This window comes from Mus caroli, unplaced genomic scaffold (assembly GCF_978045245.1).
Source record: "Mus caroli unplaced genomic scaffold, Mus_caroli_1 scaffold_9, whole genome shotgun sequence".
NCBI classification, from domain to species: domain Eukaryota; kingdom Metazoa; phylum Chordata; class Mammalia; order Rodentia; family Muridae; genus Mus; species Mus caroli.
In genome coordinates, this window is record NW_028227264.1 from 57884823 (window position 1) to 57900754 (window position 15932).

Genomic DNA, 15932 nt, shown 5'->3' on the forward strand with positions numbered 1-15932 from the left:
ACTTGAGATTTAACTCTCATCTTGAGACCAGCAGGAGTGAGACTAAGCCCCTCTCTGTTTCCAGGCCTGCCTTGGAGCATGTAACTGGGAGAACCCCAACCAGATGATCTTAAGTAGTCGGTCACACAGCCCATCAGCTGGAAATCTTCCCCGTGCAAACAGAGCATCACCAGAATCTTAGCCTGAGCCAACAGAATGCATTCACCCTCCAAATCCCCAAGGTTCATATAGATCCTGTCCACATGGAATAAAGAACACGCAGGCCATTTCAACAAGGATCCACTGAAATTGGCTGTCTCAAGAAACTCAAAAAAAAAAAAAAAAAGAGATAAGTATGCCTTTACCCATTTTGAACATTTCAATGTATTGGCTTTATCCCTCTGTCTAGCTATTTTCTTTCTTCTAACTCCTCTGAGAATAGCTTGTGTAAGTCATGCTCTTATGCCTGCTGGCATGTCAGGTTAAATTGCTAAGACGGATACTCCTATATGTAGTCACACAATTATCAAATGTGGGGTCTATGTTTATCTAATCTATGGCCCATAGTTCAATTGCTTCAATTGTTCCTATTAACTTTTTATAAGATTTCAACTTAGGGTCATGTCCTAAGTCCAGCGGTCAAGTCCTTTCTGATCCGTAAAGCTGAGCACTTTGCCTTTTCTTTTCCTTTCATTCAAAAAAAAAAAAAAAAAAAGAGTAAATGTTTACTTACCCCACCTGGTATCCCTTGACACTCGCTCTGTCTTTGCCATGCTTGGGGCAAACTGTTGGTTTGGGGTTGGTTTGTGGCTGTTTTATTTTGTATTTATTGTGGGGACTTCGTGTTAAGGGAGTAGCTGTCTTCTTCCATCTATTTGTGTATCCCCCGCTCCCTCATTACTAAAGACTCGTGGAGTCTTGTTTTATTCCGTGGATTACAGCCTGTCTTAGTTACGGTTTTACTGCTCTGAACAGACACCATGATCAAGGCAACTCCTTTTTTTTTTTTTTTTTTTTTTTTTTTTTTTTTCGAGACAGGGTTTCTCTGTGTAGCCCTGGCTGTCCTGGAACTCACTCTGTAGATCAGGCTAGCCACGAACTCAGAAATCCAACTGCCTCTGCCTCCCAAGTGCTGGGATTAAAGGCGTGTGCCACCATGCCTGGCTCCAAGGCAACTCTTATAAAGGACAACATTTAATTGGGGCTGGCTTACAGGTTCAGAGGTTCAGTCCATTATCATCAAGGCAGGAACATGGCAGCATCCAGGCAGGCATAGTGCAGAAGCTGAGAGTTCATCATCTTCGTCTGAAGGCTGCTAATGGAAGACTGGCTTCCAGACAACTTTTAAGACCCCCAGGAGCGTCTTAAAGCCCACGCCCACAGTGACACACCTTTTCCAACAAGACCACGCCCATCCCCAACAAGGCCACACCCACTCCCTCAAGGCCACACCTCCAAATAGTGCCACTCTCTGGGCTGAGCTTATAGGAACCATGGAGCCAGCACATTGTTCTCTCTTTAATACTCCTATAGTCGTTGGCTATCTCGAAGCCCTTCAAGTTTTTGGCATGCACCTTTTAATTTCCTGGGTACAGCCAGACTTTCTAACACAAGATGTTCCAGATCCTCTTGGACCTTTCTGCCCTCGCCCTGAATTCAACCATTTCTCCATGAACGCCTGCTTCCTTTTATAAAAGTGGGGGAAAAAAATGGATTTAGGACTCAAAATAGGAGAAGCGATTCTTTGATTTTGTAGTTACCTTCAACTACAATGAAAAAGAATAGATTTAAAATGTGTATGTATCGTTGATTTAGCTGGTCTTCCTTGCTTCCTTTGTGATAGATAAAAAGAAAGGAATATTTAAGGTTTTTTAAAATTTTTTCTTACTTATTTGAATATAATTATTTCTGGCCATAATATCAGGAAAGAAATACACACTACAGTAGCAACCTAAGAACTTGACTTCTAAGTGATACTGGGCTATAATCGTTCCTCAACAAGAACCTGTGGGGTGGCCAACCGCTCAATACTAGTGGGCTTCCTAGACTGTACAACGTTCGGTGCTCAGTCCCCAGCACTACAGAAGAGAGAGGAAAGCTTTGGAAATCTGCATAGGTTTTTAAAGACTATTATTCATAAAACTCTGAAGATAAATATAATGAAGGATGGGGAGTCTCTTTTGAATTCATTTGAAAGAATTGAATGGAAGGCTTATGAAATGACACTCCAGTCACTCGGATGCCTGTCACAGGAGAGATTCACTTTTCACTGTGGTGTGTAATAAGTTGAGCCTGCTGGGGTCACACCTGGAATTGCTACTTTTATGTATGTGATTAAAAATAGGTAAGTAGGAAATGCTTGAAAGCATGTCAATTTATATGCTGGCCCAATTGAAAGGGAAAAAAAAACTTCTCTCTCTCTCTCTTTCTCTCTTTCTCTCTCTCTCTCTCTCTCTTTCTCTCTCTCTCTCTCTCTCTCTCTCACACACACACACACACACACACACACTAGCACAGGATTTCTAGTATAATGTACTTTTGCTATACTGAAGGCAAAGTAGAGATATTTTATTCTGTGGCATGGAGGGGAAAAAAAGACCCAAATCCATGTCTTTTCCCATTCAACATTTACATGGAAATCACATGGGCCTATGAAGACCCAGATTTCTGAGCACCGTTCTAGTCCAGTGAGTGTATCTTAGGATGCACTGATTGGAATCTGTGTTATTTTACCCTGAGCCAGGCAGAGTGGTGCATGCCCACAACCCCTGCACTTTGGAGGCCAAGGCAGAAGGATTACCATGAGTTTGAGAACAGCATGGGTACCCTAGCCTATATAGAAAGACCTGTCTCCAAATAAAAACCCTAAACCAAAAGTCTCTCCAGTTAAGTGTGAGGCATTTGATCATCAACGTGGCTTGGGAACTACTGGTGTGGGGCAGGGGAGGGATACCTGGATATTTCTTCTTATGTTTATTTACATATTATTATGTGTGTGAGTATGTATGTGGGGTGACACATTTGCTATGGTACATGATGGAGGTTAGGGAACAATTTGCTATTTATGTAGCTGAGGACAACCTAAAGACAATTCCTGATCCTCCTGCCTCCGTCTCTACAGGGGTTATAGTCATATACCAGCATGCCCAACTTAATCATTGCCTTCCTTGATCTTGATGGATTTTTATGTGTGGCTTGGCTTTTGAGACAGGATCTTATAGAGCCCACACTAGCCTCAAACTCACTATGTGACTAAGTATGGCTTTGATCTCCTGATCCTACTGCCTCTGTCTCTCAGATGCTGGGATTACAGTTCTATGCCACCACATCTGGCTGAAAATTTTATTAAACAATTTATATATTGATGATTTTTTTCTCTTTTCCTTATTCAAATAAAGAGTTAATTTATCCCGCGTGAGCCTCCAAAGTGTTCTATGGTATTTACGATGCAATGTGAAATTTACAAGTTTCAGAGATAACAAGATGTGCGTCCCAAGAGAAGACTTTTACTCGCTCCTTTTCTCCTTCACTTTTTTCATGTATGTATGTATGTATGTATGTATGTATGTATGTATGTATGCATGCAGGTATGTGTGTTCCACAGCATGGTTCTGAAGGTTAGGGGACAACTTGCATCAGTCAGTTCTCTACTTCCACCGTAAGTGTCCTGGGACTCAAATACCGGTTATCTAGACTGGTGGGAAGAACCTCGTTATCAATTTCCCACTTACGGAAGAGCAGGGTTTAACTAGAAAGAGGCACAAGAGAGGTGCACTTTGACAGCAGAGAACCAAAATCAGCAATGGAATGCAGGAGGGATTTTGCAAACCTGCCGGCTTTCCCGCCTAAACAACGAGGGCGTGGCGCCGACATGTGGGCGGGGCTGAGGACAGGGCGGGCTCCCAGGCGAGGGCGGAGTCTTGACTCGGGGAGGGATCCGAAGTGTGGGCGGGCCCCAGGGAAGGGCGGGGTTGCCTCTCCGCCTCGCCCCATTTTTCCCCAGCTCGGTTCCTCCCTGCTACGTTTCATCAAGATCCCGGCAGGCCCAGCGGCTAAGGGAGTCACGTGAGAGTGGGCGGAGGACGCAGAGCGGGGCTCCCCGGCTTTTGCGTCTCTATGGTTGTCAGAGGTGGGCGGCATTCTCCGAGTTGCTGCTAAAGCTGGAGCGCGGACGGGTGAGTGTGAGGACTCTGATCGCCTGGCGGAGGCGAGTTTAGGGGAGGAGAAGTCGGCGCGTTTTAGGGACGAGCCTTTCGTGTGGCTCTGAGATCCGGCCACTTTTCAGGTCCGCCAGGGACTGCTGCTGTCTTGGTGATGCAGTTGGTGATGTGCTGAGGGGACTCTCGGTCCTCCGCTCCCTTCACCCTATCATCCCTTATCCTTGTCAGGGAGAATTTGTAGTGCCCGGCTTCTAGCCTCAGAGTGCATCCTCTCCACCTGCGGCCAGGACACACTGGTTCACCCGGAATTCGTGGATGTGGTCAGAAGTAGATGGAGGAGTTTAGAGCTGCGACAGAAAGATAGATAGATACATGTATTGGGGATCGAGAAGATGGGGGGGGGGGAATCATTGGCTTTTTAGAAAAGCAAAACAAACTGCAGACTTCTCGGACTGTTCCGTTTTTTATCCTCACCAGCAACTTCACGTTCTCATTCTCCCTTTCTCTGTCTGTGCCCAGTCCCAGTCGGGGCTACCCACACGATGTTTCGAGAATGAGCCAGGTATTACTGATTATGTGGGATGCTAGAAGAAGAGTTTAAGGCGAACTGTGTTTTATAATAAGTTGTCACCTTTATAAATTCGAGGTTTTGTCTACAGTCCCTTTCAGGTGCTTTGAAGTGCAAATATTTGTTCATGTAAATAAATAACTAAGGTTAAATAATTTTCTTCCTGAGACATTTCGGAAAGACCTATTTTTTTCCGCTTGTTTATAAATAGATGTTTTGATCCACTTCTGGGATGACTCCCTTAATAAACCTCTGTTTACTTTAAAGCAGTCAGTAGGGTCAGACAGAGAGGTAATTTAACAGCATTAGAAAGGAGTGTGTGCTGGAGATGAAGCACATCTGTTGGGGAGTTTAGGTTGCACTGATTGTCAGCCTTTGAGACATAACAAACAGTTGGCAGAAGAACGTGACCATCTTGAATGTTTGCAGGTGTGAACAACGAGATGCTTGGTTAGAATCTTATCCTAAAGAGTTTAGAATGCCACTTATCCGGGAAGATGTTCTGGCCACCAGTTACTTTGTTTTGTTCGAATTCTTTTTTGTTCTGTTTTTTTTTTGAAGTAGGTTCCCCACCCCCATCACTCAGTGTGGCCTTAAAGTCTGAATCTTTCTGTCTCAGCCAACTGAGTGGTGGGTGGGATTACAGGCCTGCCCAGACCTTACAGACTTCAATGGGTTCGGTCCCCACTTCTCATCAATCTTTGATTCTGTTTTGCTTAAAGACATCACCCTGGCTACCTACTGATGCCAAGAAAGAGTCATCAACGCCTAAGTATCTGCACAGGGGTCATAACATTCAAAATAATATTAGCCGAAAGTGAAGATTCCGGAATGGCTTATGTGCCTGGAGAGAATGATAGGAGCCAATAAAGGCTGGTAAAAGCAAGAGCATCACTGCCTTTATTATAGTTTCATGGAGTGGTTACTGTATTTGGTAAATCCATCCATCCAGTTTGTCCATCCACCCATCTATTGATACAGTGTTTCACTGTGTTGCCCAAGCTGGCCTTGAACTCCTGGTTTATAAACACCCTGCCTCAGGCTCTGTAACTTGCTTTCTTATACTCAGAGAAAGAAAACTAATAATACATAATTCCTCATGTAATTGAATATCACATGAAATAATTATAACCGTTATATTTAACTGAACAACTACTTCAGACCTTTGTAGTCATTTTAAAGACTCAAGTAATTAATGACGCTCTCCTCACCAACCCCCACAGTTGGCTGAATATTTAATGGCAGTCTTCTGCCTCAGGCTCCTGAGTGCTGGGATTATAGGCATGTGCCACCATGCTGGCAGTGAAGCCCTATATATATATATATACACACACACATATACACACAATATATATATGTATATGTATATATATGTTCACTTTTAAACTGCAAAGCTAGTTTTAGCTCTTGAACAGTTTTTACAGTATTGAAAGCACATGCTAAATACTCTCCATTTTTCCCCAAAGAGTTATTTGATATACTTCCTTTTATATAAAAGTACTTTTTAAAGAAAAGGTTTACCACAACATCCCCCCAACTTCTAATAGAAATAGCTTCCTTTGATGCCAAAAAAGGGAGTGGATTCTTTTCAATAGGTGTTCTGATTTAGTGTATCATGGGGAAAAAATGTTAATTCTTTAAAAACACTAAATGTTACTCTCTGGGCATGTGTGAGACACCTGAGAAGTATCTTGAAATGGTTTTTGTTTCTTCTTATACAAACAGTGTGTCCTGTTCAAAAGTGGAAACATTACAAAACCTGTAACATTGGGCTGAGTGTGGCAGTGCAGGTCTTTAATCTGAGCTCTCCAGAGGCAGAGGCTGTCAGAGGTCTTTTGAGTTCCACACCATCCTGGTCCACATAGTGACTTTCAGGCCATCCAGGGCTACATAGTAACACCATGTCTCAAAAAAAAAAAAATTCACCCAGCCACCTACCAAGTCATGGTTATAACTAATCTTCAGAATCATTTCCCTTTGGGGGATGTAATTGGGAATTCTGGGAAAATAATTGAAACTTGGCCTCATACTCCTTAGGAAAGGTTCGCACCCCAGAAGAGCTCCTCATGTCCTCTATATATCTAGCACGTTTCTGTACGGTACCTCATTGGCCAGCAATGCCAGCTTGTGCCTCTGTTTATCCTGGAGGTTTTCCCTGCCGCCAGGGAGATAGAAAGCTCTTTGTGGCCAGGCATGGGTTTCTTTCTTACCATGGACTAGGAGAAAGGAAAACATGGTCTTGCCCCACACACATTAATGGCGGGAGCATTTAGTTTCTAAAGGAAAACAATTGCAGTGTTCCATCCTGCTGGAGGGAGGTCCGTTGTATGAAGGCGGAAACAGTAGATATTTACAAGTATTTGTATTCTAACTGAAGAGGTCTTCTTTTCCTTTGAGATATAAATTACTTATATTTGTAGTTTGGGCGTTGACATCTGCTTTTTAAAATATCTATTATTAACTTAATAAAATTTGAAATTTGAGCCCTTCCTTTGCATAGGTGTGTATTGTTGTTACAGGTGTGGTGTCTTGGCGCTGGAGTATCTTTTTTTAGCTTTATTTATTTTAATGTTGTGTGCATGGGTACTTTGCCAGCATGTATGTCTGTGCACCATGTATGTGCCTGGTGCCTGGAGAGGCCAGAAGAGGGCGTCAGAGTCCTTGAAACTGGGGTTGTACGTAGTTGTGAGCCACCATATGGGTGCTTGGAACCGAACCCAGGTCCTTAACAAGAGCAACAAGTGCTCTTAACTCATGAGCCATCTTTGCAGCCCCCAGGTATTGACGGTTTATAACCTGAAATATAGTGTCACCTTGGCCAGTTTGTCTCACTTCCTTTTTTCTCAGCACAGGCTCTGTTGCTGAGCTACAACTTATATGCCAAGCTCAATAATCACTGGTACTTTTTGTATTGTAGGTTAGTTAACTTGACTAAGCGACTCCAGCTTATAAATAGTGAATAAAGATATTTTAAGTGCTTGAATAGCTGTGATCAATAAGAGTAAATTCTAGTCCTCTGCATTATTCTGCTGACAAGTCTCTTGGTGTAGAGACTACGTTGTGTTGATCATTGCATGAAAAATAAAACCTATAATTCACTATTTGCTGTCAAATGGATATTAACTTTAAAACTAGTTAACATTAGTGCCTTGTTTTCTATCTTTTTATGCTTCGTTGTAATGATTCATTGTATTTTAGGGGAGACTATAATTAAAACGATGTACTGTTTATTGTCTTGTTTTCAATGGAAAGAAATGGTGTTGGCAGCTCAGTTCAGTGGGCACTAACTGCTGTACTAGCTGCTGACACTGGCCGCAGAGGTTCCGATGAGGTATGTTATAATGCCCAGCTCCATCCCTTCTTAATGGCGAGCCGGATAACGCCTCTGCACCTGAGATTGTCCCTTTGCACATGGGAGAGACCATGCCTTTCTCTTGTGTGGACAGGTTAATTAGTATATAGTGAGTGTGTGAATGTGTAACATTCTAATCACATGTAAGCAGACAGAATGTCTTAAGTGATTTTAGTTTTCTAATTTTTAGGATTCTTGTCTCAGTTGTGTGTGTTTAAAATATATGGATGTCTAAGCAGTGAATTAGATTGCCCTTCAAATTGTCTTGATTTTAAGATGTTGAATTCCATGTTCCATACATGTCAGTGGACTGGGAGATTTATTAAACTCTTCTTATTATTAAAGTGCTCAGGTGTTTAAAGACTCCAAGAGTGATAACTGGTTTCCCAGATTAAAGAGGGCAGTACATTTGATTAACTTATGTTTATTTATACAATGTGTATGATTGCTGGAGTGCCTACCCTTGGTTCTGTAAAGAAGCAGCAATGCTTTCAACACAGGATATCCTGGGTACTTGCTGATAGACAGGATAGCAGTGTAAAACGTAACTTACAAAACAGATGGCAATGGTGGAATTGGAGAACCATGAGACATGATTAAATCTAATTAGTGATCAGTTATTGGGAAGTTAAACGTTGCTACGTACATATGGAGGTGTGTTGACTCCGTTTTTCTTACAAATTTAAATATTTTCCGAGCTAAAACTAGCAAGTTCAAAGTGAGTTTTACTCTTTGAAACTGAAACTTGTGGGGCTGGAGAGATGGCTCAGTACTTAACAGCATTGGCTGCTCTTCCAGAGGACCAGAGTTCAATTCCCAGCACCCACATGGAGGCTTGCAACTGTCCATAACTCTATATCCATGTGGTCCAACATATTCTGACCCCCGTGGGTACCAAGCGTGCACAGACAGATATCCAGGGATGACACCCAGTACAAATGAAAATAATTTTCAAGTAAAATAAAATTAAAAACATTTAAACTTTATTATTTTTTATAGATAAGGCTAGCTTCAAACTCACAGCAATCCTTCTGTCTCAGCCTCCTAAGTGCTAAGATTACAGGTGTGATCCAAAATATGGGGATGGAGATCGAGAGACTTTCTTGTAATATTTGAACCGTTGTGGTTAGGTTGATGAGATGACTCAGCAGGTGAAAGTGCTGACTCTGCAAGATTGATGATGACCTGAGATCCATTCCATGGTGGAGGAAGAACACTAAACCTTGAAAGTGCAACACACACACTCTCTCACTCTCTCTCTCTCTCTCTCTCTCTATCTATCTCTCTCTATCTCTTACACCCCTTAAAAAATAGCACAATGCCTTTTGGATGAAAGAAACCCACTGCCGCCCTTTACTAAAGTTTGCACTCCGTTGTCCTCAGTAAAAAATACAGGAACAAGTTGGGCGTGGTGGCTCACACCTTTAGTCCCAGCACTTGGGAGGCAGAGACAGAGGTAGGCAGATTTCTGAGTTTGAGGTCAGCCTGGTCTACAGAGTGAGTTCCAGGACAGCCAGGGCTACACAGAGAAACCCTGTCTCGAAAACAAACAAATAAATAAACAAATAAAAATATGGGAACGGGTAAACAGCCGAAATCTATAATGATGCCTGGAATTCAGACTCCGGAGACCGGCATCAGAGTGCAGATCTAACTTTCTTGTTTATTACATGAGTTTATATATAGCTTTGTAGCCAGTTGGGGTATGTTTATATATTCAAGGGCAAATCCTGGTACAACAGGTGATGCTTAGCAGAATCTGACTCTCCTGCCCAAGAGCCTGTAGGGGAAGGTCCAACCCCCCCTTCCCCCTGTGGAGATCTCCCTGAAGATGGGAAGCAGCCACCACCCTGGCCTTGGGTCCTTGTGTCTTCTCACCGGCATGCCGGGAGCCATGTCATAACTGACACAGTGTACTGTGGATCAGGTCTCTTCAAGGAGTCGCAGGAGCCTGTGGCGCCTCACTCTCTGTCCCACTTCTTCCTCCACCAGGTTCCTCCACATCCCCCACAAAAAGCACTGTAAGATATGGGACATTTGTAGTCTTAACTGAGAGTCAGATTGTGTGAAGAAACATTAAGTGTGCTCCGTCTTGGAGCCTGTAGGTGTCTGCTGGGAACAAGACTTATAAAAGGTGATGCATCGGGATGGCTATCGTAAAAGGCTAGTTTTACTGACTATAGGCAGTGTCTCTAGATCCAAAGAGAGCACACAGCTGTTCTTAAAACTGAAGGTAGTCATGCCTGAGATGAAAGAGAATTCTGCTTGGGCAGGAGCTGTACGCATATGTATAAAGCAGAAAAACCACACAGCAACCCCTCCCTGGTAGAAATTGGATCAAAACCAGAATGATCTGGCGAAAGGTAACCAGACCCATGAAACAGTGGCAAGGTTCATACACTGAAATACATTAAGAAAGTATTGCTAATTCGAATTTGTGATCATTGTCTTATAAGAGACAATAGTATAAAGATGTTTTGGGATGAAGTGTTGACCATAACTTCCTTTGGAAGGTTCAGAATAAAATAACAGAATAAAATAACTGAGTGTGTAATTCCAGCACTAAAAATGGAGGCAGGAAGCTCAGATTTTCAGTTATCCAGAGTAACACGAGGCTAGGGCTAGCAGGCCTCAAAATGAAAACAAACTCAGCCTGAGAGAAGCAGATGAGGCTAACTTGAAGACTTATTCTAGGTAATGTGCATGGCGGTGTGCATAATAGCCGGCATCCTTGATCTCTGCTTAGCGGTCTTATTGCCAGCACTGCTAGTGTTCTTACAATTAATCTCACGGGCCTTGTGGAGTGTGCACACTTTATGTGTACCCAGCATTTGAAGAAGCAATTCAGTTGTCAGTACTTTGGCATGGCGCCCATTGTTCCTTTAGCCTAGAGGTTTTCATTTCATGCTCTATAGAAAACAACTCTTGCCATTAATAATTTTTCTTTTTTTTTCTTATTTATTTATTTATTACATGTAAGTACACTGTAGCTGTCCTCAGACACTCCAGAAGAGGACGCCAGATCTCGATATGGGTGGTTGTGAACCACCATGTGGTTGCTGGGATTTGAACTCTGGACCTCTGGAAGAGCAGTCGGGTGCTCTTACCCACTGAGCCATCTCGCCAGCCCTAATAATTTTTCTTGACTGTGTGTTTTCTTAGGCTCAGATTAAAATCAGTGATAAACTCCCAAGTACTGCGCATTCTGTATTAAGATGAAGTGTTATTTATTTATTGGTTCAGAGAGTAGATTGTAGAATCATGAATGCTGTTGTGGGAAATCTCAGTTTCAACTGTGAGAAATTAGCTAAATATTCTAACCTTGTGAATCTAGATCTCATTTTATTTACTTAAGTCTGTATTAGCTTTTTCCCATATATAGAAATATGTACATAATATATAGTATTTATAATATACATACATATATATTACTGTGCTTTTGGTTTGCTTTTAAGGCAAAGTCTGTGTACCTCTGGCAGGCTTTGACTTTAACAGTGATCCTCCTGCCTCCGCTCCAGTTCCTCTTTGCCTGGGACTACAAATGTACAGCACCACACCCAGTTACTTTGCTCAGTATTAAGCTATTCACATTATTTCTGTAGCAAAGGGTAAGAAGACAGTCAGACAAGGAGTTGTTAGATCTGGGTTTGTTTCTCGGTTTGTTGCTTGCTAGCTTTCTGTTCTTAAGTTGGTAACATCTCCTTACTGGCCTGTTGCCTTTCACACTGAAATCTTGAAGATTTCTGAGATCACTTCCATCTCTTAATATTCTAGTACATTAGTCCCTCCCCATTTCCTGTGTCAATCACTGTTTGAGAGGATTGGGGCCCACCATGTGCTAAATCTAAATCCTCTTGTCAAAACTGTTTGTCTTTTTTTTATTATCTTAAGGTTTATTGATTTTTACTTTATGTCTGTGTTTGCCTCTATTTATGTCTGTGCAGCATGTACATGCAGTGCTCACAGAGACCAGAAGAGGGCGGTGGACTTCGGGAACTGGAGTTGGAGATGGTTGTCAGCATGGTGATGTTGGTACTTCCCGATAACCAAACCTGGGTCCTCTGCAAGTGCAGTACCAGCTCTTAACCACTGAGCCATCTCTCCAGCCTCCTGAAGCTGGAGGTACAGGCAGTTGTTAGCTGTCATGTGGGTATTAGGAATTGAACCAGGGTCCTCCGGAAGAGCAGTCAGTGATCTTGATCTTAACCACCAAGCTATCTCTCCAGCCCCTTTTATTACCTTCTAATCTCCAATTCCACACATAGAATTAAAAAGGGAAGGATTCAAATGAATATTCAGATATCAGGAACATTATTCCCAATAACCAAAGTGTAAAAGCAGCCCAAGTATTTATGGATGGAAGAGGGATGAGCAGAGTGGGGCCTGCTCTGCAATGGAATGTTAGCCCACTTTTCAAAAGATAGGCAGTTGTGGGATACGTCACAACATAAATGAGCCTTGGTACCATTTACCAAGTAAACGGCCAGATGCAAAAACGCACCATTCGTAAAGGAGGGATTGGAGGAGGGGAAGAAGAGGTGGAGGAGAGGGAGGAAGGAAGGAGGAAGGGAGGACAGAAGAAGAAGGACGAGGAGGAAATGCATATTCCACTCCTGAGGAATTTTTGTATTGGAAATCCCCACAGTTTTGCATTTTTACCGGCAGTGCATCCGGGGTCCTCTTTTTCTCCGTTTATTCTCTGTGTTATTTTCTGACAGTCTGCTGGGTAGAGAGTCCCAGTGTGGTGTTGATGTACATTTTCCTCCTGACTCATAATGAATATTTGTCCATTCAAGTCTTCTGCCCATATTTAATTGGATTGTGTGGAGTTGGACCAGGCTCCCCCGTCCCCGACAAAATAGATATACACCATACTCCCATGTAGCCCAGGCTAGCCTTAAGCCCTGCATGTAAGTGAGGATGGCCTGAAACACTGGATCCTCCTTTCTCTGCCTGCCAAGTGCACAGAGCACAGGTGAGCGCCACCAAGCATGGACAGGAGACAATTTAAATGAGCATACAATTTCTTAGAGACGTTACAATGGAATTTACATTATAAGAAAAAAAAACTTTTATTTCCTAAATTCAACAGTATAAAGGAAAAATGAAGTCATGGCAAGAACCGCCTTCCTCTCCTGTGTCTCCCAGGACTCAGTAGTTCACATCCGATACCTCCCGTGTGGATTTCTTCCCTGACCTGTTCTCTAACACCAGCGAGGCGTCTTGTGATTTGGTTCAGGTCTGACATCAAGTAGAGCAGGTGCGTCTGCACTCCTGCAGGTCAAAGCTTCAGTCCCTCTAGATTGGCCTTCCCTCGGCTCACAAGCAGTAAAGCCCCCATGTTCTCCACGGCTCCTGTGTGACTGGCCCGTGCAGCTCTCACACTTCATGCTTGGATTTGATCATTTGCTGCAAGAGCTGCCAGAGTCCTAGAGATGGTTCTACTTACCGTTATAGAGTATGTGTGCATGCATGCATGCGTACATGCATATGTGTGCGTGAATGAGTATATACAGGCATCATGGAGATCCGAGAACAGCTTGCAAGAGTTGGTTCTCTCCTTCCACTATGTGCGTCCAGGGATTAAACGCAGGTCCTCAGCCTCGGTGGCAAGTGCCTTTACCCGCTGAGCCATCTCGCCCGCCCTTATTCTTTTATATAAAGGATGCAGCTTGGGAACAGGCAAGGTGGAAGAGCTGCTTAAGGAAGGGGTGCTGTGCTCCCATGCTGCCTTAGGGTCTGTCATCCTCTCCGCACCTCCAGCAGCCCAGACCCAGTTCAGTCCTGTCTTTAGGGGTTCCATAGAGCCATGGCTGATGAAATAATTGGCAGGGACAGCTCAACCATCCGCACATTTCCCCTCCCTGGGGATAGGAAGTAGAGCTGAGGATGCCGACCTTCTGGAACCAGCTCGCACCCGAAGCTGCCCCAGTCGTCATCTGCGTTTATATATTTATCATAGTGTGGGTTCAGGGTGGAAGCCGAGAAAACTCACTCCAGGTCTGGAAGCTTAAAAATGAAAGCTTTATTTTCTGAGCACCTAAGGAGTCAGCCAGTTCAGGATCTGAACTGCATCCCCCAAGGGAGATTGTACTACAATTTTTAAAGCAAAAGGAGGGAGCTGGGGAAAACTGCAGTGTTCTCCAATTGAATTTTGACATCATGGGCTAAGCAAGGAGTACTCATTGGAGACTGGGCCGTATCCAGGGCGCCTGGCTTCAGGATCTTTAGTTCATTCTCCTCCACATTAGGCCTGGAGCTCAGAGTGATGAGGGGAACAAAGGATCAGGTCAGCTGCATGTAGTTAATTAGGGGATAACAAGCAATTGGTTATACATTTGTGCAACTTATGCACCTTGGTTGAGGTAACAGCAATTTCTATTTTCTTTGCTGGTTAACAGACAATTAAGAAAAAACAATGGGAGAAGTGGGATAGGAGTTTGTTCCTAAGCTTGGTGATATGATCTTGTTTGACTCTGCCAGCAAGATGGACAAGCTGCCCTTGAGATGGCTGGACACAGACAAGGTGTCTCCTTACAAGTTGTCCATGAGTTGTCTGGACAAAGACAACTGTTTACAACATAAACTGTTCAGCTTTTGGGACCCCTAATTCTCAGTAGCTAATCCCACTAGATTGACCTGGGACCTTGAATTTAGTTTCTCCTATGATTAAATGGAATCTGAAAACAAAACGGTAGCACTTAGGATAAGTTTCGTTTGCTTGTTCCCAACAATAGAAAACTACACTCTGAGAGCCCAGCTGTTTTAGAGAGCTATGTGCCAGGAACCAGCAAGGAGACCAAATAATTGCTTGTCACAAATTATTGCAGCATAGCAAAGATAGGTAATGTTTTCTTAATTTACTCTTTGAATTCTAAAGTATTTGCACTAAAAAGATAATATTTATATGGGTTTATATATTTATGTAATATTTTATTGAAAGTTATTTTCCATAAATGGCAGATTTTTAATTAGGCCATTAGCAGATTTTTTCCTCTTTTTATTTTGCTTCTTGCTTGCTTGAGACAGAGGCTCCATATGTAGCCCAGGTTGGCACTGAGAGTCTCTGTGTAGCTGAGGCTGATTTACTATGTAGCTGAGGCTGATGTCATCTTCTCCACCTTCTTGTCCTTCTGATCTCTGGATTGCAGCATTGACTTATGTTACACATTGTGCTCAGGTGTGTGTGCGTATGTGTGTGTACATACCTGTGGGTAATGCATGTGCACATACATGTACATGAAGAGCCCTGAGGAAGAACTCAGCACCCTGCTCTCTGCATTGGTCCCTTGAGACAGGGAAGCTGGAGCTAGGCTGTCAGTCATCAAACCTCTGCAATCTCCTGTCTGTGTTTCCACTGTGTGTGTGTTTTAGGGGAGGCGTCACGGGCACACACTTTAGTAGCTATGCCCAGGTTTTTATGTGAGGGATGAAGATTTGAACTCAGGTCTTCATGCCTGTGTGGGAGGCACTCTTGCCTGCTGCACCATCTCGGTAGCCCTCATCCTGGCCATTCATGGTGATTTATTATCCATATTTTCCTTGGTAAGCACGTAATTGCCATCAGTAATGAAACATAGTCCTGGCTTCCTGAGGAATTGTTCTCCATTAAGAGGTCAAGATGGTTAAGTCTGATGGCTAGAACTAATTAATTATGTAGAGAAGGATATTTACGGGCCTCTGCTTATTAAAGCAAAATAGACAGAAACAAAGCACACAACAGCAGCTCATACTGTTCCGTGTGTTCAGTTTCTCATTGTCTCGTTTGAGTTTAATTAAGTCCCAGAGTTTACAACAGCACTTCAAATGAGCAGGAGTTCTTGTTAAGAAAGAGCAGAATGTGGCCAGGAGTGCCTTGTGATCTGAGCTGTGG

The 15932-nt window shown here is 43.1% G+C and overlaps 1 protein-coding gene across 1 annotated transcript in view; it reads left to right on the top strand.

Annotated features, from left to right (window-relative positions):
- Positions 1 to 3943: 3943 nt before the first annotated feature.
- Micu1 (mitochondrial calcium uptake 1) overlaps positions 3944 to 15932 on the top strand; it is a 152002-nt gene continuing 140013 nt past the window's right edge. Inside the window, exon 1 of the mRNA XM_021173987.3 lies at positions 3944 to 4154. The gene's annotated coding sequence lies outside the window, so the exon portion shown is untranslated. The remainder of the gene's footprint in view (positions 4155 to 15932) is intronic.